We start from the raw sequence: 26,232 nt of genomic DNA, 5'->3' as shown, positions 1-26,232 counted from the left end.
TAGACTACGCAGTTAGACTAGCGTTGAGCGAGTGCCGCACCGAGGCTTGTGCCGCTGGCATCAGTTTACACTTCAGTAAGGGCGTTTGGATCGTAGTTCCGGAGTATGGGTGGTGAAATCAAGAGACAAAGCGACAGTATAAGCGCTTTGTAGGACTCGCGACCGCTAGGACAGGCCGTTTTTACCACCGAGAAGTTTGGTTGGTAGCGCCATAATTACCTCCATCCATTAACACGTCAATTGCATTTTTCGGAGGTACGTGAGGGCTTCCGCATTTCTAAGGGTACGCCGTTCGTACCTCAAGAACTGCGCGAACCAGTTTCGCGCTGGAGTGGGGGCGGAGTGGTGACGCATTGGCGATAAGGAGCGGCGACGGGTCTACGGTGATCAGCGGCCTTCGTACATCTAACGGTCGGCGGAAAACGATGTTGAAGGTTGTCCCGAGGGCACTCTATGATGTGGTGGTCGTGCTGCCTAGGCGTAAGACTGGGGCACATGCGGAGACGAAACGGACAGTAACGCGCAACGTGACCGGCGCCCTAGCAATAAAAACATAGGCCGGCTGTCGAGTGGGCGCCAGGGATTCGCGTACGGCACAGCTATTTGTCGGATGGTTGAAACTGGGAAGCTGCGTGCATGTGGCCAGTACCACCGCTGGTATCAACGGCCGAAACGAGCGGAAAGAGGGGTGCACTGCCTGTGCGAGTCAGTCGGCGTACGTCATTGATATGACAGGTGGACCTGCAGTGAATGTAGCGTCGAGAGGAGCAGTGAAAATACCTACTTCCTGTGGAACAGTCAGACGTGCGACAGCTGCGGTAGCGACGTTATCAGGCGTTAGGACCAATGCAACCTTTCCGCGTACGTTCACCTGCAGAGCAGGAAGCAGGCTGGATGAACCCTGCTGAGCAAACGGCACCAGCGATAGCTGACGTGCTACCTCTTCGCGAAGAAATTCTTCGATTTTCGCGTGGAGCAGCAGTTTATTGAAAGAGAACGTGAGGCCCGAGAGAGATTCTGTCGTCGCCAATGAATGGCGAACCAAGACCCTTTGCCGAGGCAGTTCATCAAAACGCTGACAAACACTAATTTCTGCGGTCACAGATCGAGGGTCCTTAAAACGATCACGTGGAACACGTCGTCTACTGCGTTTCTTTTTTCAGCATGGGAAATGAACGAGCTGACGCGCCGCGAAGATCCACAACGTCTTCAAATGTAACTAGTGAAGTTCTCACCCGGTTGTTGCTCCCGTGCACTCAGGGGTTGTTCAACGCGCAGCTTCCTTACGACGCGTCAATCAATGTCATGATTGAAGTTATTCTTGAAGTCAGACCAGGTGTAGATGGTCGCTGTGGTGTTGTTATACCACAAGAACGCGTTTTTGTTCGAACTAAACCATTGGAACTAAACGAGAATAATAGGTTTTTTTCACCTTGCTTCGACAGATAGCCAAGGCCACCGGCCTGTAGGAAATGTTACCATGAGGCTCCTTTCTTAGTAATTTGAAACACACCTAGATGGAAAACTTTCTAGAGAGCCAAGAAAGTTTATTTTCCTTGTGTACCAAGATGAGAAAGTGCAAAATATGGGATGCAATCGTGCCTAGGAGCCGCAGAACGGTCTGGAGTGCCAAACGCTGGATTAACGTCATGCATCGTGCCTAGAGTCCCGGTGACAGCCCTCATGATGGAGGAATGCAACGATCAAGCTGTACAATGCCTGCAGTACTTAACCTGGCAACATCAAAACATAGCTTTTTGGCCTAAACCCGAAGACCCTTCTTGTGTTTTTTTATACTCTCAGCGCAAGGACGATGTTTGACATTTTTGAAATTTGTTTCCGAGTGCATACTCTGGGTTAAAATATTCTGCTTCGCTATCCTATTCCTTGCAACGTGCTCTTAAACAAGAGACAGCCTTCGTCTCTCAGTCTCGTCTTTCAGACTGGCTTCGAATAGGGAAACACACCTGGCACAAATGGATACTCGTGTCTCGGCGTGGAGATTAAGGAATCCGGGATGCATCTACAATCGGCTCGATGGGTTCAGTAAAGAGAAGTAAGAGAGAGCAATTTTGCATGACAATTTGTAGAGTATTGAAGCACTTTATAACTTTAAAAACGTACTTGTATTTGAGTTGAAAAGCACTTTCCGACTTTTCTACCGTACTTGTCTTTAACATGAGCATTGATACCCTGTTAGTGTACATAAGAGGGTACGTATTACCGTGCATAGACGTGTTATCAATAGGAACGCAGTACGGAATTAAAGTTATTTAGGTTTAAGAGAAGCTAGGTGCGTTTGAATTATCTTGAAATGAATATGTGCGTTGTGGGACACAAATACGAAATACGCACATTGGAAACGCGTACGTTCACGGTATGTCTTATAGCTGCCTTGACCCTTGAAATAGCATTGAGGTATCATATGCAATTTCGTGTGAAATGCAGGCGTGCATTTGTTGACCATAACATAGTGCCTATAATGATTGCAAGCGTTCGACTGCGGGCTCTGTTAAAATAAATCAAGGGAAGGCGTTAAAACATGGGTGACTCATATTTCACACACAATGATGAAAATATGCGCTCACTGACATGATCAAAAGTACTTACGTTACATCAACAATCTCAAATTAACTATCGTTACCAATTTCTTTTCACAAAATTGTGAGTGACCAACACAGACGTCCGGAAGCTGCAAAATTAAACTTTCTTTTCATAGTAAAATGGTTGTAGCTTTGGGAGGATACTTTGCGAAAAAAAACAACGCTGTTGCAGTCTTAGGCAATGCCAAAAATAGGAGCTTTGTATTGAGTTGAACGTTGGAGCATAGATACGAAATCCTCGTCTATTCACATAATAATGATTTTCTAGTGACAGCTGCTTAGCCAGGTTTAGCCACATGCAGTTGCTCGGTACAAAAGACCGTTCGCAGAAGCAGCTCGCTGCATTTACAGACGATGAATGCGCCTTTGTGGCTAAACATACTTGCCTTTTTTTGCATCTATAACCTATGCGTGTCAAGATGGTCAGTTCTTTATTCACTTATAATGAAAGTAAGTATTCTTACAAATTTTTTATTCCCCCGTTCACTGCCACTTTGATCCTATTTTACAACAAAGATCTGCATTTATATTGAAGAGAGAATGCAAATATTTAAAAGCAATTTTTCTGCGGCTGCGCCGTGAAGGTGAAAATTTAAGGGCAAATGTGGCCTGTGTGGCTATTTTGATAAAAAAATCCAAGATTTGCTCACAAAAAAGTTATTCCAACTAGTTTATTCAGGACGCATTATGTTCCATTTGAGATCAGTTCCTTGAGATCCACAAAGCCATCTACGGCTTTGGCGAGTAAAACAGAAAACTTAGGCTTACAACCGAGTTTATGTAGATCCGATGCAGAATTACACATATGTCCCTTGAACTCTTCAAATAATAATTTCGCACGTGTGAATGCCCCTGTATACGGTAAAACAAAGCCACCTTTACGAACAATAAAAAACTAAATAAGAGAAACCTAACAGCACAGAATCAGTACTAGTTGTAGTATTATTTACGGAGCCGTTTCTGCATGCTGCATAACTTGAAGACGAGGGACACCTGGGACCTTTTCGTAGTTCGTTTTGCCATGCGTCACTTGCAGAAAGAACCATTGTTTTTCCAAATGTTCAAGGTTTGATTTTTTTTGTTTCTTCTGCAAAAAATCTAAAAGGAACCTCTCTGTTCTTGGAGAAAAACGCACAACTTCAACACAAAGTTTCACCCTCAATACTTTTCTTCTTGGATGTTCATTACACTTTCCCAAACCAAATCAACTTTAGCACACACAATATATACTCCAAGCCGCTTTGAGTGAAAGAAAATGGTCTTACGAGCAGGGGTGGTGCTACTTTTCAGTTTTATGAACGGCCGATGCACGTTTACACCTACTACAGCACAAACGTAAATAAGTCAAAACCATGCAAAGCTGACAAGTGGATAGGAGACGTATATGGACAGACGGCGTTTTATTTTGCCCGCACTTATATCGAGTACGGATCAATGTAAGTACGTTTTATATAGACCTCTTTTGTGCCCTGCGGTAATGTTTTTTTATATGTAGGCAACAAAAGATTCTCTTGGGCAATATTTCCCATCCAACTGGACAACTAGGTGAGAAAATGAATGTGACAACGTCAGGTGAGCCACTTATTTGTTCTTTCGGTTTTACATCATTTAAAAGGTCGGTTTTTATTGGCCGGCTTCACACCCTAATGATCTCAAAGATCAAGAACATGATCTTGCGTGCACAATCTCTATATTTACACCGTTGAGGACCAACTTATCTACGTCGTTAGAATAAATTTCACCGCTAGAGTTCATCATGGTCACAAACAGCCGAGTAAGGCCTCTGCAGGAAGAACGCCTTTGCCATCGACCTCTAACCGCTGCTGTCTTGCGCCGCACGAGTTCAGTTTTGTCTCCGAGATGTATAATTGCTCTTTTCATGGAGTAATTTGGCCTTCGTCTTTTTCTATACCCGTCCCAATGTATTCAGCCTATATACCTGGTAGCCCACCGGTTGCTATGCGGTATAAATACGTGGCCGGCCAAAGCAGCTGTTTTAAATTCAACTACAATGTCTTCTGCTATTGTTTGTTGTATTATCAAAAGCGCTCGTATCCTCTCTGTTACAGTTAGTCCTATTATTCTTCTTTTCATGGGCCGCAGAGCCGAAGTAGGTTTGCTTTCAACTTGTGCACCTTTGCGACAAATTTCCGCCAAAGATGTCCGTACGGAAAGGACCGAATTTATTTTGGTTTGTTGCGTGGTACAAGTGGCTTACTTTTCATTTTATAAGTCCTCCGAGAGTTACACTAGTATAAAAATAAGCCCTTTATGCACTGTCTTCAAGAACAATCAGGGGAAACCCTTACATGCCTTTTTGTTTAAAACTGTCATTTTTGTACGGTCAAGTGAATGGACGCCAGTTTAAAAATAGACTAGAAACCCAGTTCAATTCGGACGACATTTGAGTGCGAATCTCCACAGAAGCAGCCTGGAGGTATCAGTCCAATCTGCGCATGCTGTCATTGGCAGAAGAAAAGCTTATGCCACTGTTCGTGTTCCTTTGTTGTATAGGGGTTGTTCAGACGAGGACACCCAAAGTGTTGCCATGAGCATTTTTTTAGAAGAAACATTAATATGGTCTTGAAACCTATATCCTTACCACGAAGCTTTTTTATGAGAAACACTATTTTAGTTTAGTGAGATTAGTTTAGTTAGGTGAATTAGTTTAGTGAGAAACACTGTAGTGGGTTTAAGAGGAAAATTTTAGAACGCAATCACGGAGGGCTCTTTGGCTCTTTTCCAAATAGTTTTGTGTGAAAACTTTGGGGATCTGTAAAACGAAGCGAAAAGTGTAGTAGATGATGATGATGGTTGGATGTTAATGGCGCAAGACCAACTGGGGCAAAGAGCGCCAAAACAGTGGTTAAATATGAGAGGTGAGAACGTAGACACTAAAATCAGTAAGCAAAAACAAAAGTAAAATCAATAAAAGACAGTGAGGATGGCTGGTGTAAAAGGCCAGGTTGTGATGGTGCGTTGCATGAAATAAGGCTTTAAAAAACTACGTGTGATAGGAAATGAGATGTAAAAAAACTCCCGCTCCCCCCTCCCCGAAGGAGATCGTGCGGAAATGCGAATGCATTGGGTGCACCGATGAGTGCGCTGCGACAAGCAGTCACGGAGAGAGGCGCGCGCTCCACTGCATTTATATATATTTTTCCGAGCACAGCGAGCGGAGAGAGGGTACGCGGAGAGGAGAGAGAGACCCGCGCAACACGCCCGCCCCGCGCGCGAGCTCTCTCCGCCGAGCTCCGCGATGCGAGCGCCCTCACACGCCCGAGCGCGCTCCTCCTCTCCACTCACTCTCCGCTACTCCGCCCGAGCTCCGCGATGCGAGCGCCCTCACACGCCGAGCGCGCTCCTCCTCTCCCCTTGCCCTCCGCTACTCCCGCCCGAGCTACCACGTGCTCCGGTTGCTAGGCGCGCCACAGCTGTTGCTAGGCGCACGCCGGCCAACGCACAACAACCCCGACTAAGAAATGCATTCGCATTTAAAACTTGATGTCACTGAGAAACTTAAAAGTGCGTTGCACAGGAATCGCGGAATCATCCGCTAGAAAGAGTGCTGGGTGTAGTGGAATGTGTTGTCTGTAGAGTTGAGACAAGTGCTTGTGTCTTGTTGTCTGGTGTGCTTTGCATGGAATGAGGATGTGAAGTACGGATAGCCCCTCCCCACACCTGCTACACAGGGGTCTTGGAGATCCAGTGAGCAGATGGGAGTGTGTCGCGTGTGTGCGGCCTATCTGTAATCTAGCTAGGGCAACTTCGATGAATCTGTTGCGTGAGTCACTAGTGTATTGTCCTAAGTGTGGCTTTATTATGTGTAACTTGTTGTCTGTCTGTGTATTCCAGTCGGCTTGCCGTGTTTCGCGAAGGTGTTGTCGGATGTGTGGCTTGAGGTCAGTGTATGGTATTGTTGTTATGTCTACTGTGTTTGCAAGTGCAGCAGGGGCGGCCATTTCACCTGCAGTCTCATTCCCCGCGATTCCAGCATGGCCTGGAACCCAGCACAGGATTACTTGAAAAGTATTTTCATATATAGACATTATGAAATTAAAACAAGATTGACAATGTGGTTTTTCCTGGGTCTGTGTGAAGACAATGCACGCACAACGCTCACAGAGTCTGTGAAGATGACGGGCTTAGGAGTTTGTTTTGTAAGAATGTGCTGAACGATGAGTAAAATGTCATATGCTTCTGCAGAGAAAATAGTGGTGTGTACACTCATGGTTCTGCAAGCAATAAAGTTGGGACCATGAACGGCTCGCGACACTGTAGTTGAAGTTTTCGAGGCATCGCTATAGAATTTGGCACATTTATATTTATCCTGAAGCGACAAGAAATGCTGTAGAATCGCAGCTCCCGGAACCCTGTTTTTATCTGTTTTTATAAAAGAAACATCACAACAAACAGGCTGCAGTTGCCATGGTGGTATAAAGTCAGGAAATGATGATGATGTACAGACATCTAAAAACCCAACGGAAATACCTGAAGCTTAATCTCTCATCCTCAGAGAGTAGGGCAAAGGAACAGATAGACGATTTGAGAATAGCTGGGTTGTACATGTATCGCTGAGGACAGGTTTAAAATGATGGTTATTGAATGATGAGACCTTAAAAGCATATAATAAATCTTTGTACATTCGTTGATGCTCCAGGCACCATTTGTTACTTTCAGTGTACAGACTCTGGGCCGGGCTAATCCGGAACGCACCAAACGCAAGGCGCAGGCCCAAATGGAGAACTGGGTCAAGCATTTTTAGTGCTGTTTTTGATGCCGACCCATACACAACACTACCGTAGTCTAGCCGAGATCCGACTAAGGCGGTAAAGACGCGAAGAAGGAGTTCTTTGTCTGCACCATAGGACTGGTGGGAGAGGACTTTGAGAATGTTTAGTGTTTTCAGGCATTTATGTTTAAGTTGTTTGATGTGTGCATTGAACGTGAGTTTTTCATCAAATATGACACCTAAAAACTTGTGCTCCTTTTTTACAGGGATTGAAGCGCGATGAAGGGTAATCTCCGGGTCTGGCTTAATCCCGCGCTTGCGGGAGAACACAACACAAGTACTCTTTCCAGGGTTCAGTTTAAAACCGTTTGTGTCCACCCAGCCAGCAAGTTGGTTCACCCCAAGCTGGACTTGGCGTTCACAAACTGAAAAGTTACAGGACTTAAAAGATATTTGAACGTCATCTACATATATAGAACAGGAAATGGTTGGTGGCAATGCCTTCCGAAGTGAGTTCATCTTAACAATAAACAGTGTGCAGCTCAAGACACTGCCTTGAGGGACGCCATTTTCCTGCACGTATACATTCGAAAGGGCACTGCCAACCCTCATTCGAAAGGTCCTTTACGACATGTAGCTACTGAGCATGTTCAGCATGTTGCCGGAAACACCAAACGACTTGAGGTCACACAAGATGCCGTACCGCCAGGCCGTGTCATAGGCCTTCTCCATATCGAAGAAGACTGTTATACAATACTGCTTATGAATGAAGGCATCTTTTAAATATGTTTCCAATGCAACCAGTTGATCATTGGTGGATCTCCCAGCACTGAAGCCAGCCTGGTAGCTGTCGAGAAGGCCATTGTACTCTAAGAAGTGCATGAGTCTCCTATTGATCATCTTCTCGAACAGCTTACACAGGCAGCTTCTGAGGGCGATGGGACGATAACTTGCGGGAGAGGAAGGGTATTTCCTTTCTTTCAGAAAGGCCACTACGATGGCCTCCCTCCATGACCATGGGAGGTTCCCCGAAAGAAATATTTTGTTGTAGAGGTGAAGGAGGGTTTCAAGTTTGTCTGTGTGCAAGTGTTGAAAAATAGTGCATGTGATGTCTCCGCCTGGAGCTGAAGGTTTACATGTACTAAGTGCGATCTTCAGCTCATGCAGTGAGAAGGGAGAGTTATAGGATGACGTCTACTTATTACTGTCTCGCAAGGACTTCTCACAGAATGTTTTGTGTTTTATGAAAGTGTTTGTGTAGTGCGCTGAACTGGACACATCTTGGAATTGTTGTGCGAGTATGTTAGCCTGGTCTTCCAGTGTGTGCCCTGTTGTACTAACCAGAGGCAGGCTGTGTGTCTGTTGTCCTTTTAGTTTATGTACACGTGTCCATACTTTTCGCGTGTCAGTGTACGAGTTGATGGAAGTGAGGAAGGTGCGCCAACTCTTCCTTTTTCGCCTCACGGCGCACTCGCTTCCCAAAAGCCTTGGACCGTTTAAACGAAATGAGATTATCTGACGTGGGGTACCGGCGAAGGACACCCCATGCCTTGTTCTGGGCCTCTCGCGCCCGCCCACAGTCCTCATTCCACCACGGCTTCCTGTGGTTGCGGGGAGCGCTGCAGGCGTGGGGAATGGACTTTTCGGCAGCGTCGCGGATGTGTGCCGTGATGAGTTCGGATGCTTCCTCCACGTGTCGGTGTTCTATGGTTGTGAGGTGTAGTTTATATGTTTCTGTGAATATACTCCAGTTTGCTTTTGATTCATTAAACCTGTTATGGGAAGATGGACTGCATGGGCCTTTAGCTATATATGCTAGGGAAGGGGGGAAATGGTCACTACCATATGGGTCAGTGCCCACGCCCCACTCAAGAAATGGAAAGAGAATTGCAGAACCAATAGCCAAGTCGAGATGTGAGTATGTATTATGTCCTAAGTTATGGTATGTAGGCTGCTTTTTGTTGAAAAGGCATGCTCCTGAAGATGTAAGAAATTTCTCTATCAGACAACCTCGGGCATCCGTTCTGGAAAAGCCCCAAAGAGAGTTGTGTGCATTAAGGTCGCCTGTTAGGATGTACGGTTCGGGCAGCTGGTCGACCAGCGCCTCGAAGTCAGAGCTGGAGAGTGCATAATCAGGACGAATGCAAATTGAGCATACCGTTATCAACCTATTAAAAATTATTGTGCGTATTGCTACAGCCTCAAGGACGGTGTTGAGAGCGATACCGTTGCATGCTAGGGATTTTCAGGCTATTATGGCTACACCACCCGAAGAGTGTGTGCAGCCAGCCCTATCCTTTCTGAATACATTGTACCTATTTAAGAAATTTGTGATTGGGATTCAAATGCTTCTCCTGAAGACACATCACACTTGGCTGATTCGAATGCAATATCTCATGGACATCATCAAGATTTTTAATGAAGCCTATACAGTTCCATTGAGTAATATTTTCTCTTCCCATTATGGAGATTTAGAAGCTACTGAAGTCTGTGTGTATGTGTGTTCATGTATCTTTCGGGGCTGTTACTCTAGGATTTGGCTTTTTGGGCCTTTCTGCTGCTGGCTTGGGCGTCGGAGGCCGCTCCTTGCGCTGCGTTGCAGGCAGGAACGGCCCGACATCCATCTCATCGTCGGATGACCGAGGGGTGGCCGACGGACCGGGCCCCCCGGACAGTTAGCACAGTTAGCACAGACGAGGGTTTGCGATGGGCAGTTGTCAGATGGATGATCCTGTTGTGCGCACTTGGCGCATGTTAGTCGACCACGGCAGGCGGTAGTGCCATGCCCAAACCGCAGGCATTTATAACACCGGTGGGGGTTGGGGATGTATGGCCTGACGGGGCAATGAATGAAACCTGCATTTACTGATTCAGGAACTGTGGAATGGTCGAAAGTCAATATTACATGTTTTGTTAGGATTTCCTTGTTATCTCGACGAATCGTGATACGCCTCACTGCTGTCACACCTTGGTCTCTAAGGCCTTCCAACAGATCGTTGTCAGTTTAATTCATCAGATCTGACTCAGAGATCACACCGTGGGAGCTATTAAGGCTGCGGTGGGGTGTGACCCCTATGTCGAGGTCGGCGATGCAAGTTTGAGTCACGAGATTTGTAGCTTGTTGCTTGTTATTCACTTGTACAAGAACTTATCCTGTTCTGAGTTTTTTGTCTTTGTAGGACTGACCAACAATGGCCTCAAGAAATTTGGAGATCAGGAAGACAGACTTTGTGGCAAGGGGGTTCGACGCATCAACAGATTCAATTACCAAAAACCTAGCATAGTTGTCGGGCTTTGGGAAACTCGTCGTTGGCAACAGAGGAAAGGATACTTCGGTGCGGCCCCTTTTATGGGGCCGATCTTTGCATTTAGAAAATTTGGAAACCATATATCATAGTATAAAAACAGGGAGACGGGGGTACTTTCTCCTTTGACCTTACCCAGGTAGTCAAAGAGGTCCCGGAGCTCCCTGCCTGGTAGACAGGCAGGCAGCCCATCGGCCGGAGCTTGACCAAGGCTCCGGCGGCCACCGTTTACGGCTTCTACCCTTCACCTTTAACACCTCGCCACGGTTGGACACGGCTTATGTTGGGATCTCGGGGTCCGCGGTGTCGCTGCTCACCGTCACCATGAATACTCAAGGTGCCCCGTGCGGGGAAAAGTGTAGTATGTATTCCCAGCTTCGTGGCCAGATATTACCAAACTTGGCTGCTGGGTTGACGAAATTTGAATACGTCATGTTTACACTTTTCTGAGAAAATACTTCTAAAATTTACGAGCGCGAGAAATTGTGTTAGAAAGTGGTCTTCCTTAACATTTTATGAGATATGAGGCTAAAGGTAAGTTGTTTAGCTTTTTACGTGTTATACAGGGGCTGATGAACACCTAATACTCTCCTGATTGCTATAAAAAAACTTTTTAAACTATGGCTTTGTAAAGTTGGAAAAAGTGAAATTGTGTGAAAAAATCGCCACCTTTCAAAGTAATTTAAAAAATACAATATTTATCAATTGTTGCGTTCTGAGCCAGAATTATGTTGCAATATATTTGCTTGAACTTTTGAACTTTTAAGCTTTTGCTAGAACTTTTGCAATATTTTTGCGCTTGAACTACGAGGCCACCCTGAACCAACATTTTAAAAAAATTTCTGATCAACAGCGGAGTAGCAGTTCACAGTAAAAAAAGACAAATAAATATGGCTGTTCTTCATATTTTACAAAAATTAAGCGACTAATAAAATTCATCACAGTAGTCACGGTTACGCATTGTGCTACTTCTTATCGCGGAAAACAAATACATAATTGTGGATTCTTTAGGCTGTTGCTTTTACAAAAGTAACGTTGCCAGTTTAAAGGGACACTGAAGTGAAGTTGTCAAGCTCCCGGTTTTGCTTGCCCTGCGTAGACAGGCTCAAATTAACACACCTATGATCATTTATCCCGTTGATAAGTCGTTATTTTATAAAGCGGGAAAGATGAAAAACTACCATGCGCGGTCTATGGCGGCCGCACCAACTAAAGGCTTTGACGACAGGAGGAGACGCACCTTGATTGGACGATGCCCAAGGTTAGCATTGAAACAAGTTTCGGTTTCAGGTTCTTAAAAAAACATGCTTGACATCCAACGGCATCGTTGGATGGGAATTCTCGATATCTCAGTAATCGTCGTACCACGCTTCTGCCATGTTGTCGGCTGTAAAAGAACTATGATAAGCCTCCCAGGACGGCTTGTAATCGTGGCAATTACTAGCCGAGGCCTACGCACTGGATCAACGTCCTGCGCGTCACCGCAGACGCTCAAATGCCATGCGCTTTTCCCGCATATTCGAAGCTTGCCTCAATCTTGCCTGTATCGTAAAAACCATGTTCGTACCAGGCCAAGGGTCCGCCGATTCTGGCATGTGCTTATTACCCGCAAGTTTGCGCTACTTGTGGCAGCAGCACGCCTACGAGAACTCGCTAGCGCGTCTCCGTGAGTCTGCGCTTCTGCGAACTCGCTGGTGGAGCAGTGAATATTACGGCCCAAAAAATGAAAAAATCTACTTACAAAAAAATTATCTACCCTCGGGGATTCCAAGTTGCTACTTGCAAAACAGTAATCCCAGCACTTCAGGCCTCTAGACCACAGGCCTATTTTTTTCCTTTCATGCATGGAAATTTTAGAAAACTTCAAAAGACAAGACACTCAGCACACAATATAAACACAAACAGACAGCAAAGGGAAACGACATCAGTCGAACAAAGACACAAACTCAGGCAAGCAAACGCACGCATCCATAAAAGGCAGCCACTCTGGTGGATCACTCTGCGCAGCATAAACGCTCCGCATCAACGCCGCCTGTTCCCGAAAAATGCACTTGGTCGGCCTAAGGGGTTCCAGGCTGGCGACGGTGGATATATGAGGTACCTAATGTGCAACGACTTTACACTTTTTTTAGTTTTAGCATTTCAAGTACCTTAGTTGACTATTTGCTGTATAGCGCTCGTGCAGTAAGCGTCCCACAAACTTCCACAATATTTCACATCAAGCAATTGCATTTCTTAGACAGAAAAGCGTTCGCAGATGTGTGGTCGTGCTGTTGACCGCTGTGTTTGTTCACCCCGCGCAAAAAAGTGCTTCCTGCTCCTGGTTTTGCGCTTTATGGTAAAATATTAGGTTGATTTTATTTCCGTAGTACCTATATTGATTTCGCTGACTTTTCGGCCGCCTTCAAGTGGCGTTAGATTTTCCTACTAGCGTACCAGTCAGCGAAGCGTCGAATGTGCACATGTCCAGCGCTTGTATGGAGCTACCCCGACTCGGAGCTTGAAAGTAAAGGGAGGCACGGAAAGTAAAGGGAGGCACTTTCTTCCATTCACAAACGTGTAGTGGCTTAGTTTCAACTGAGCGAGCGAATTGCGCCGACCCGTAGGCGGCCGGAGGACTAAACGCAGGGACGAACAAGGAGGATATACTAGATAACTCCTTGGGGCCGACTGACTCTGTCGAAAGGTCGGCGGGCCGTGCATTAGCGCAGCCAATTGCTAGATGATCTCCTCCTGACGTCACACTAAAACGCCACAGAAAATGGGCGAGGGTGCAGAAAGGAGGACATTATTTTTGTATTGACTTTTCTACTAATTAAATTCGCGTGAACGCGCTCAGAGTGGTCACATTTCATTTTCTGAAGTGAAAACATGAAGGAAGCTCACACAATCGTGTAAGCATTGGAGGTAGCCAAACTGTACGCAACCTTCACGACCGTCGCGACGGTATAAGGCCACGATTGCAGTCGATTGGCTTCCTCTTCGCTGCCGTAAGGACCTTCACTTCATCATTGTTGCTATAAGTGCGAGCTTGAGTTATTTTTTGGAAGTGATAATACTTGTACCAAGTGTTTCCACAATTACGGTGAACGCTGGAGTCTTTCTCGTTGTACCAGACAGGTGTTGCCACAAGTACCGCGATTGCTTGATTGGTTTCCTGGGGGGTGGTTAATCTTGGCTAATCTTCCCAAGTGGGTGTGCTTCGATTGCAAACGTGCTCCGGGGACGCTGAATGGCCGGTGCGAGGCACGCACACAGGAGTGCTCAGAATTGTCTTAGTTTTTTAACGGTAGGGCTGTTGCCGCAATCCTGACCAATCTTCCCAAGTTGAAATGATTTCCGTAATAAACATGCGCCGGTGACACTGGGCGGTCGTAGCAAGGCCCACACACACGATCGCTCGGGATTTAGTTGGTTGTGTTAGCTGCTGACCTGTTGCCACGAGGTTAGCGCTCACATGCGCGCAATCGGTTGTTTCTTGGTATTTTTAACTGAGGTTACCAAAAATTACAATATCCTAAACAGATTGGCTGTTAAAAACGCGTGCTGCATAAAAATAAATACCCAGATCAATAGAGAAAAATCGAAAACTACACCTTCTTGCAACATTCATTCGGTAATTTTGTATTTGCATCATATCGCTATTTCTATTTCCCCTCAAGAGTACTCCCCTAATATATCCGTGAGGTTTCTCCCGATGGAACTGTTATGCACCAAAAAAATAATCGAAAGTGGTTTGCTTGCTCGTAGGCACGAGAACCTAAAGCAAATTGTTACCACAGCATATAAAGTGTTATAACTATGTCTATTTCAGTAGGGTAATAAAATATTAGAAATTTTACAGATAGTTCAAGATGCCAGTGCCAATTTGGTTACTTGCGCACTCATCCTGCTGGAGACACCTAAACAGTTGCCTACAGCCCCAATAAAGCCTAAGACTTATAGCAGCTCACAACAGCTCCAGAATGCCGGAGTGTGCCTGGGCGCGGGTCTAGGTAGGCACCAATAAAAGCGAGTTAGGGCATGTTGAGATTCGCCAGTATTGAGAAATGAATTTCGCCCATGCTTTGCTGTTGTGAAGAACTTTAGGTATTCTAAGCGATATAATTTATCCGTGTTTTTTAAGTTTTGCGGGTAGTCGGTAAAATAAAAAAAAAAGGTTGGCTTCGTTTTTTTCTCGTGCATCTTTGTCGCCAACAATGAAATTGTTACACATGAGTGACCTAGTAGAATACCTGTGAAGTTTTTTTATTTCTTCAAAATTGGGACAAGGCTTTTACAATAAATAGCATCGATATGGAAAGACTGACGCCTCTTGGTGAATCATTCTCAGGGCATTTAAAGCTTTGTCTCATTTTGAAAAGTTTTTGGCTGTTTCACTAACCTTTCTTGTGCAATATTTGGTCCAGAAGGTTTTGGTGTTGTTATGAATCGCGAGCACATTCTTATTGACAGATTTCCCGAATTTTTGCAAGACATTATAGAAGCAACTTTGAATAAGCGCATAATTTCTTTCAGAATCTCTGTTCAATTTGAGTCACATCGAGGAGATTTTTTGCTGGTCGCAGAAATACAATTGTTCTGTGTTTTTAACGTACGACAATATTTTTACGGGTAAGTATGCGTTTTGTTCGTAAGTCTGTCTTTGCCAAGAAGTTTCCAAAATGCTCTTACGTGCGTATCAAGAAAAATAATGTGGCATTGATGATTTCGTATCTAAGGTTGGATGTTTGGCTAATAATTACGGCTTGCCAAGTCGGTACGTTTCCGAGGCAGTGTCGTCATGACCCAACTTTAGAGGAACTGTTTAAACTATAAAATGACACGTTTTAGCTTGAACATAACCAATTAAAATGGTTGCCGTGAAGCTTTGTAGAGCCGTCCCATCTTGCTGTTGAGATGAATTATAAAGTAACACAAATAACACATTGTAGCAATCAAGCATGGCCAAAGCCTTCATAATATGTAGGTATTCTATTACTGCTACAGGTTTTAGTCCATCGTAACGCCACTACTGACACTCAGTGCTACTTGCCAGCCTTCGCCAAAATAAATATACTTATTAACCGTCTTTTTGCAGTTACCATCAGCCAAAAGAGCCAGCTACACACACTGTGAATCGCTTGATCGACTACACCTTTCTGTGATCTTACGCGTACTCTTCTTGCGTTATCCTTGTTATGGGACCGTGTCATGTACGCTTTCTGTATGGCTCATTGGTTACTTTGTAGGGGCGCTGAAATTATATATAAGAACGGCGTAAGAAATGTTTAACTCTAGTGTTCACGAGACTATACACGTGGGGAGACCCCTCAGCTCGTGACTCACCTGGAGCTCATAGAGAATACTGCTTCCGTTATTGAATATTTCTGCTGTCACTTTCAAATTCTGTTTTAAGACAACTATGAGGGAGCAGGGAAGATGTTCACTACGTGCAATGCCATAACGAGATGTGTGCGATTAGCGCGTTTATATTGGCGTTATTATTAACTACGATTGTGTTCTTGCTAAGGCAGGAGCGCACATTTTGCGGTTACAAAAACATTGGCTTGAAACGGCTGTAAAAGGTATAGGGTAGAGACCGATGTAGACAGGGTAGCTGCTTAATAAGGGTTTACGTTTCCGTCGTCCGCACATTCTTTAGCTTCGAGTAGGCAAGCGCTTGGTGCTACTTTAGTGTGTGTTACCCAGCGTGCATTAGGCTTTTTATTTTTGTTTGAAAAGATAAGCCTTGCCTATATATTTGATATGGCATTCAACGTTTGGCGCTTCGCATGCACAGACGCTTTCCGCGCAAGCGAAGCGTGTTTAAACCGACAATGCATTTTTACCAAAAAGCAGAGGGATTAGGCAGAGAGATTCTAACAAATTTTACTTGTAGATATTTCCATAGCGATTGTAGAGACAAACACGCACATTTCAAACAATGCTTCTAAGAGGTTGGAGAAAGCGAAGCAAAGTATATGGAGATACGATTTTTATTACAAACTGGAGCGGTCGATTCTGCGGCGGTGTTTGGAACCCAAGTCATACGGGTGCGATAAAATGTCATGATGATTCCAAATACGATAAAATGTGTGCATTTGAATTTGCATTTAAATTTTTTTAAATTTGAATTGTGTTGAATTTGAAATTATTTCATCTTGTGTTACATTAAGAATGTGTATAGTAAAATATTTCAGAAGGAGATCCCAGAGTCAGAGACTGAAGGGGCACTTCCTGTTATTCCTTAAACAGACGGAGAGGCACGTTATAAGTACAAATATATCAATCAATGAAACGCAAAGTAATATCAGGAAGATAACTTAAGGTATATATGCAAGAACATAACAAGCAAAAAACCTATTAGCAATGCAAGAAAAAAAACTAATATCTCAGACACAAAGAACGGTATATATGAAATAACCTAACAAGCAAAATACATGTAAGCAATGCAAGGAAAAAGAAACCAAGCTAATACTAGCAAGACACATAGTAGCAATGCAAGGAAAAAAAACAAACGAAACTTATATGAGCAATATAGAAAATGGTGTATAGACAAGGACGTCGTAATCAGAAAGCGTATTAGTAATGTACGGAATAAAGAAACAAAACTAAACAGGGTACAACCAAGTCACAATATTTAGGTTTGGATAAAAACGCCCGCAAATTACTTCTAAATATATCACAGTACGGGATGTGTAATTGAAAGCGGCATCGTAATCCAAAGGTATGCCGTCGAAAAGTTAGTTGAAAACTTTCCAGAGTTTTTTGTTACTTTTGGCACTATATAGTGGATGTTTAGAGAAAATCGAGTGGAGTTACCACGAGCAAATTGGTCAGTACTAATTAAACCGTGATGTATGTTGTGATTGTGAGATTGGATGAATGAGTGAGGTGTGCTACGCGGTTTTTTTTCTAAAAAGGATCTAGCAGTATGTACAGGCATTGGTTGATCTCCTTCATGACTGGTGGTGACGGCGAGTTTCATACCTGCTATGCGAAAGTCGACACTAATGAGCCAGCAGAGCTCCAACAAGAATTAGCACTTTCGTCATTCGGGACATGGAGACAGCACCCTAGATGTCTTGATTTCAGAGAGTTTATGAAATCTACCATTTACACTGTTCTTGGTTCCAGCATACAATGCTTGTGAAGGGCATGCAAAAACCTTCTTGTGCTATGCAATAATACCGAGGTTAACAGACGCGTTCACGCATAAAACTGTGTGCCGAAACATTTTCAAAATAAAAGTAATTCTGGACAAAAGACAAAGAAACGAATGCGAAAAAAGAAGAAAGACCACGTGGCCGTAAAAAGTTGGTAATATCTATCACCAGGCTTCTGCTTACAGGGCATGTAAGCAGACTTAGGGGCCCCAAGGGCATTTTTTATAACATTTGGTGATCAAGCTCAGACTGATTTTTTCAAACTGTTCATCATCTGCAACCACGTTTGCATTAGTGAAGGCTGGAATATTTTTTTAAAAACTGTTCTGTTTTTTGGAGATAGCGTACGATGCGAAGTGAAGTTCTATTGGGGCAAAAACAGGCCGTTGCTAGGTAGACGGCTGCAGCAAAGTATCGCTTGGAGGAGTTTGTTTGTGAGGTTATAACAAGGACATGGGCTCACCAAAATCTTCAGTTGGTTACATTTGGGTCATAAGGTATGGAGAATATTTGGCTGCTGGATAAAATTATGATTACAAAACAATCAGTACTAGTTTAGCGAATTTTGGTATTGTCAGTTGAAGGCATCCTTGTTTATGTAACCGCCACAAACTCTTTAACAGCGTAGTTTTGAGACAAATATTTCTGAGATAATTGATTTCACTATGACGGCTACCAGCAAAAGTACAAGACCCATTATACAGGTTGTTACAATCAAGACTAAACAATTTAAAAGCAAACAGGCTTTCGGAGGTACATTTTTTTTCTTGTGCGAAATACTTAGAGGCCGTGACAGACGCAATAAAACCAGTTACAAGTGCTAGTTACAGAAATAACTAACTATCAATTGTTAAATACCTTTTTATTTATTCTAGTTAGGTGTTTGATTGTACCGAGACAATTTTAGAGCATCATCAAGCATAGGGGTAAACATCATTAGATTTGCGAAATAGTAATTTTGTGCAGAACTGCACAGCTCAGAACGCCAGCTCTCCAGAGGAGCACAATGGGCTCCGTGCAGAAGCTAACCACAGAACACCACTCGAACGCGCTGATGTAACTCGCAGCTGTACATGTCGCACGCCCACCAAGCGCCCATCTTCTGCGCGAGCAGAAAGGGTTGTGCCGTTGCCGCCATATGCACGTGAAGATAAAGCCAAAGATAGAGTGGTGGGAGTGTGGTGCGTACAGCTCCGAGTGACATGAGCGCGTGGGCATGGCTATGCGGGTTCTCTGCTGCCGCACGGAATTTATTGCGCTCATCTCGAGAGCGGATGTTCTGAGCGCTGAAGCTCTGAACGCAGCTAAAATTTTGCAAATTTAATGTTTTGTATGGTTTCCTTGATGACCTCCAACTTCCTCAATGCAATGAAACCCCTAAGTAGAGTAAAAGAAAGGTACTTAATTCATAGTTATTTTTGTAACTAAGAACCTGTTTTATAGCGCCTGCCACGCCCTCCAATGACTTCGCGCAAAACCATTTAAATCCGAAAGTTTGTTTTTAGAAATGGCCTATATTCTTCCCTGTTACGCACTCGATAGGCAGGCCAAGCGAAAACTCAACGAAAGATTGCTTCTATAAACAAAAAAAAATAAAGTATGACCCTTCTGGCCTCGTTCTTTTTGGCCACAAAGCAGATTCTTCTTCGGTGATTTCATCGCTTACAAGTAAAACTTGTTTCCCTTGTAACCCGTTGACTACTACGTTTTGAAGATTAGCATTTTTGTTGTGCGTTTCTAACTTGTAATATCTGTTTTTTGCAGTGTTTTGGGATAGGCTGTGTGAACTTCGAGTTAGGGGACCCAGCTCTGGAATAGAAACACTACCTGAGGAATGTGAACATTTGTTCAAGACATGTTGCAATGTTACACTTGTTCCATCTAAACACCAAGTTTATAATAAGACTTGCCGTGTTAATGAATGGTAATCAAGCTCCACCTGCATTAGGCCATGCAAAATGGGGCCTATTCCGTTGCATGGAAGATGACTGCTTTGGAAAAACCTACGCATAATCTCCAAGCCAGGGCATATATCATCTAATTGTAAGAAACACATTGCGAGACAGTAGTGAACTTGTGCTAAAAATTTTAAAACTGTTTAAAAAGTAAGGAAGCACTCTGTTAGATATAAAAAATTGTGCGTCTGATGTGGCCCTTACTTTATAGAAGGCGTGTATTGACGAGCAATACGTGAGGTAGAAAGCGGTTGCAACCCACACACTCCACACTTGTGAAAAGAAAAACGGTTCCAAAGGCCTCTTTTGAACTCCTGCTGTCAATTTTGAGTTCTGTTCTTGCAAGGTTCACTTTGTTGGAGAGCAAAAGTTTTTAAAATTTGCTCGGTTGGCCCTTGCCACACTTGCGAGCGTAATATGGCCCGGCCAGATACACGTTGGGCGAGTGCGACGCCTGACAAACCCGTCACTGTCGATGTAACGAAGTGACTTGTATTTCGTGGGTCATGGCTAGCCTGTAAAAAACTTCGCCTTCTAAAAGGGGGAAGAGGACCGAGGAGGATCTCCAGCCTCTTCCTTTTCCCACCGGGCACAAAATAAAGTTGTTCTCTCTCTTCCTATCTTGGTCTTCTGCGGTCACTAGTTACATGCAGCTAATGTTAAGATGGCACAAATATATCATTAAAATAAGGCCGCTGTGTGATATTAAGGAACCAGTCATTGTTTGTAGGTCCTCGTTGGTCTGTGCACCCCGTCAACACGAAGGATGCTTCCTCCACGCACAAATATGACCATCATGACGTGGTTGTTTTACTACTTGAGGACAGATGGAGCTGCAAAGCGGCAATTCATGCCCGCATGCTCTGTGCCTGATGTGCTTACGAGGGTGACGTTGATCAAGCCTAAGGCTCCGGGCCGCCCCGCACGTAGCTGCGCCTTTCAGATTTAGCAAGCAGTAATATCAGTGATATATCAATGACAACCACACGTTGGCTAATATAAAGCAAAATGTAAATTGAAACACGACGCACCAAATGGCTAGGCATTCCTTTGCTGTGACCGCCTTGTTTGATTTGGAAGACTCCTCTGACTTGCAATGTTCTACTTGCCTACGCAGACTACTTTCTGCATGTGTTTCAATTATATAGGAACTGTTTCGCTACCAACGTTGTTACGCATTGTTCAGCTTGGTGGCAACATATTTTGAGAAGTGCGCATGTACTGGGGGGGGGGGGTTGCAACCGCTTCCGCAGCTGATGAGCGCAATTTGAGCTCGTGAGTCAAGAGATGCGTGCCGCAATCTCGCGTAGTAGAATGTGCGACGTGGCTTGCTGGGTGAACTTCTAAACATATTGACGGTATAGGACTACAGTCATAGGCAACATTGCCGCGATGACCCTGATTTCTTGCGCGGCTAGTTGTTTCGCAAAACATTGCAGTTTCTTGTACAGAAAATGTTACTTCCCGAGTTTGGTGGAACACATAGCATGGATGACCGACGTGTCTGATATGACGTGCTCTTTGAACTTGGAGAAAGACCAGTTCTTCAGTTCACAATAATATACCAACAACATTTGCAACTCTAAAGACGACATCAGAGTATCTGCAAGTATAAAACGTGAACACAGCTCAGCCAAATCCACTAAAACCAACCCCAAATGTGTGATTTCTCCGGTGCCACAACAGCGGTTTTGCCATCGCCTCATTATTCTATCTCTACGTAGAATCACCTACTCTGAAGTAGAATAAAAAATAGTTAACAAGTGTCTTAGTTTACAAAAAAAAAAATATTTTTTCCAATGCAAAAAAATACATGTTCGTTTTGCTCATGACGTCTCGCTCGCTTGAATCAACGCAAGAACAGGTCGCCTGTCAGCAGGCCAGCGTGAAGTGTTGTTGCCTCAGGACGTCGGGTATCAAAAAATATAGAATTTGTTTTCTTGAACGACCCTCATCCCCAATTCCCCCGTGGTTTTCATTTTAATCATGGCAGCGGTCAATGTTACTTCTATTAAAACAAATTGCATTCTCGTCACTTTGTTTTCCACCCGAATAGGAAATTCGTAGACATCCTTCCATTCCTGTCGTCTTTGGCAGGGCTCCACTGGGAGAACAGTGTGTTTTGCAACGCCTACAAACGAACGTGAAAGTATTAGGATCAGTTGAGATCAAGTGGTGGTCGTATTGTTGGAGGCCCGTTGCGAGCTGTGCGTTGCTAGACTCTCGAGAAGAGTCGAATACGCAGCGAATGCATCCCTATGGTAGTCACGCGCTCCTTCCTATCTATTCCTCGCTTTCATGTCTCGCCTGCAGCAAAAACGTTTTGCTACAAAGCCTGCCTAATGCAGACAAAATATATGGGCTAGGGGTAATGTTTCCTAAAAACCACTTGATGTTCATGAGTGCTTGGTAGCCGACCATGGTGTTCAGTTTTCGTCGCGATGGCCACAGTTTTGTGTAAGTGGTGGGCGCAGATGTTTTGCAAGCGTTGTGAATTATTCTAGTACACTGCTCGAATGAAATGGAAGAGTGGTCTTGATAGAACCCAGGAGTCGAATGAAAGTAATTCTATTGCTAGAACTTCTGGTCAGAATTTTGGTTTCCTCTAGGATTTCGTATAGGTCATTTGACAGAACGAAGAGGAAGACAAGAAGACGGCTAGTGGGGAAATGTTATGTTGCAGCTAAAACACTGTAATGTAATTAGAAGCAAGATGACGTAGTATAAAAAATTTTTGAAAAGCTTCAACGGACACTCAGCTGTACTTTTGGGATTTTGAATGACCGTGACCAAGGCATATGGTAAAAAATTACCGTGGAACCTATAAGAATTCTTATAATTACTTGATTGATTGATTGGTTTATTTATTGATTGGTGAATTAATTGAATAATTGATTATGTGGTTTACCACTCCGCTGCTACACTGGTGATGAGGCTCGCCCTTGTAGAGGTCACGGGATTATTTTGACCACCTCATGATCTTTAAGATGCGCTAAAATCTCCAACACACTGCTGTTTTTGCTTTTCGCCTCCATCACAAAAGCTGCCGCAACGGTAAGGAATAGAAACTGCGTTCTAGGGCTGAGAATGTTTCATATACCCTACCTAGAGAAGCCAAACACTATTTTCATATTCAAGGGGAAATTTTTGTGAAATTAGTTGAAGAATTCAGCCAAGTTCTGAATACGAAATGACGGAACTGTCTACCATATTAGGCGACAATATTACGAGAGTAAGTATTTTTTCGTGACATTCTAACCATACCGACTTTATAGTAGGGCAACACAGTATTAGGAGTATCGTCTTTACGAGCACTTTTCTCGGATACAGGTATGATCGAGACGCCCAGCTGGTACTCTGATGGAAGTTTGTCGTCACTTCCGAAAGGGGAACATATGTGAATAAAGATAGAATAGTGGGAATGAATAAAATATTTTGTTCGTTTCTTGAAGAAATACAAACTTATTAGATGGTGAGAGTTCTAAAATTTCAGCAGTAATATATGCAAGGATTTATATATGACGAGGGAGACTGAATCAAAAGATTTATATGCAGCACATCAGAAATGTTTTAAGGAAGAATGCACTAAGCACATCACAAGCGCTAACGATGTCGTAAAATGCGCGTTCCTGGCTGGTTTTTTTTCTGAATGTGTGGGAACAGGATATACAACTCCAGTTTTTCGGTTCAACGCTTCCGTAAACAAGCACGTATTTTCGATGTCGGATGCCAAATCTAAAAAAATTCTGTATTTGTTGAATGATTGAAACCTTAAAGCTGTAGCCGATATCTAAGCTTTCGTTGCGTCACTGGATATGCCGGTTCTTTTTCTTCGAGAGTATAAATTACAACTTAAATTCTACTTCATTTTCAAGAACTTGGTGTACCACGTATATATCCGCGGTGAATTGAGTGTAGGCAATGGAGCACTGAAATTTTATATATACGATACGCCTTTATTTTTTGTTCCAGAAAAGCTCTTCATCCATTTTTTCAGGCGCAATAATTGCTGAATTCAGGTGGAATGATTGCTGAATAATCGGTTATTTCTCCTTACCGTTTTTAACACTTTGTTTAGGAATATCTGCTATAATCGCCAAAGCCTGGAGGGTTTGCACAAACTAAACGACGAGGAAAATATCTTTCAAACATACTCTTGAATGGGCAACTTCGCAAGATCAATCTGAAATATCCGTTATTATTACATTTGACAGCAGCACGTGCGCCAGAAACCAGTACAATGGGTGGCGTAATTTAGCTTTTAAACAGAAGGGTTTACTTAGCAGCGCCGTTTCCAGTTTGCCCTTCAGTTTCAGTTCAGTTTATAAGAAAAGTAAAGCAAGCACAAAAAGGCCAGCATTGCTAAAGAAATTGCGTGCACCGGAATCATGGATGTGAGTTGATTCCACAGCTTCGCTCGTTTTGTGACTGTGTTTTGCGAATGTCTTGTTAAATCTCATATCATGACCATCATCATCATCATGATCACCACCACCACCACCATCATCATCATCATCCCCGCCACCATCATCATCATTATCATCGTCATTACCCTATCTACGCCCAATTCAGGGCAAATGCCTCTCCTATTAATCTCCAATTACCCCGGTCCTGTGGTACATTCGACTAATTTATCCCCGCACACTTCTTGATCTCATTTGCCCATCTAACTTTCTGCTGCCCCCTGCAATGATTGCCTTCTCTAGGGATCCACTCTTACCCTTAATTACCAACGGTTATCTTGCCTTCGAATTACATGCCCTGGCCACGTCCATTTCTTCCTCTTAATTTCTCCTAATAAGTCCTTAACATGCGTTTGTTTCCTGACCCACTCCGCTCTCTTCTTGTCCCTTAATTTTACACCTATCATTTTCGCTCCATTGCCCGCTGAGTCGTTCTCAGTTTAAGTTGAACCCTCTTAGTGAGTCTCCAAGTTTCTGCCCCGTAGGTGAGTACCGGTAAGATGCAGCTGTCTTATACTTTCTTTTTTAGGGATAATGGTAGGCTGCTATTCATTATCTGAGAATGTCTGACATATGCACCCAACCCCATCCTGATCCTTCTAATTATCTCTGCCTCATGGTTGGGATCTGGGGTCACAATTTGGCCTAAGTAGATATATTCGCTTACCACTTCCACTGCCTCGCCACCTATCTCAAACTGCTGTGCTGTCCCGAGGTTATTGATCATTACTTTAGTTTTCGGCATATTGATTTTCAGCCCCCGTGTTCTTCTCCGTTTTTTCAGTGTGCTAATCATGCTTTGCAATTCCGCCCCCCCCCCCCGAGTTACTTAGCAAGGCAACGTCATCAGCAAATCTGAGGTTACTGAGGTATTCTCAATTGACCATTACTCCCACATGTTCCCAATCCACCATTCTCAATACGTCTTGTAAACGTGCTGTGAATAACATTGGAGAGATTGTGTCTCCTTGTCTCACGCCCTTCCATATAGATATTTTACTGCTCTCCTTATGCAGGGTGATGATAGCTGTGGATCCGTTGTAGATATCCTCTAGTATTCTTACATAATGCTCATCTACCCCCTGGTTCCGTAATGCCTGAATGACTGCTCAGGTTTCGACCGAGTCAAACGCTGCCTCATATTCTATGAAGCCTATATTACGGGGTTCAGAAAACTAAGCGCACTTCTCTATCACCTGATTGATCGTGTGAATATGGTCCATTGTTGAAACGCGTTTGCACAACACTGCTTGTTTTTTAGGTTGACTAAAATCTAAGGTTGCAAAATTCGGTTAGCGATTACCTCGGTAAGTACCTTGTAGACGACTGCATGCAAGCTGATCTTGCCCATCCGAGTACTTCCAAATCCGGCACGATGCCGGGTTATCGCCAAATATGAAGTCTACTTCATTTTTGTGCTCTCTATTCGGGTTCCTCTGCGTCAACGTCCGGCTTTCACGTCTGCAGGAGAAGGTGTTCGTTATGCGTAGGTTATTCCCTTCTGCGAACTGGACTAGTAGGTCGCGTCTGCTGTTTCTACAGCTACCTGCTTTTTCTACAGTTCGCAACTGCGTTGTCTCCAGCCTGATTCTTGCCTATTTTAGCATTGAAGTCCCCCATAACTACGGTATACTGTGTTTTTACTTTAGCCATTGCCGATTCCACTTCTTCATAGAACCGTTCCACTACCTGGTCGTCGTGGCTGGATCTGGGCGCGTAGCCCTGTACCACCTTGAGCTTGTAGCTCTTATTGAGTCTAATTACAAGACCTGCTGCCCTTTCTTTATGCGGTAGTGTACTCCTATGTTGCTAGCTATGATTTTATTGACTAGACATCCCACTCCCTGTTCTCTTCTGTCCACTAGACTGTGGTAACATAGGACGTGTCCATTTTTCAGCACTGTAAAAGCTTCACCTGTCCTCCTAACCTCACTAAGCCCAAGACACCCAATTTAATGCCCTTTAATTCCTCGAACAACACCTCTAGACTCGCTTCGCTAGATAAGGTTAGCACGTTAAACGTTGC

General features: G+C 43.8%; 1 long non-coding RNA gene across 1 annotated transcript; it reads left to right on the top strand.

Annotated features, from left to right (window-relative positions):
• Positions 1-2,944: 2,944 nt before the first annotated feature.
• LOC144141393 (uncharacterized) lies at positions 2,945-20,363 on the top strand. Its single transcript, XR_013316577.1, has 5 exons — positions 2,945-3,053; positions 3,894-4,039; positions 4,099-4,175; positions 15,159-15,254; positions 19,553-20,363. It is a non-coding gene; the product is annotated as an uncharacterized LOC144141393 (long non-coding RNA).
• The last annotated feature ends 5,869 nt before the right edge of the window (positions 20,364-26,232 follow it).

The sequence above is a fragment of the Haemaphysalis longicornis genome, unplaced genomic scaffold (genome assembly GCF_048455015.1).
Source record: "Haemaphysalis longicornis isolate Haplotype H1 unplaced genomic scaffold, Haemaphysalis longicornis Haplotype H1 scaffold_6, whole genome shotgun sequence".
NCBI classification, from domain to species: domain Eukaryota; kingdom Metazoa; phylum Arthropoda; class Arachnida; order Ixodida; family Ixodidae; genus Haemaphysalis; species Haemaphysalis longicornis.
The sequence above is the reverse complement of the archived record's forward strand: the minus strand, read 5'-3'. Positions and strand labels throughout refer to the sequence as shown.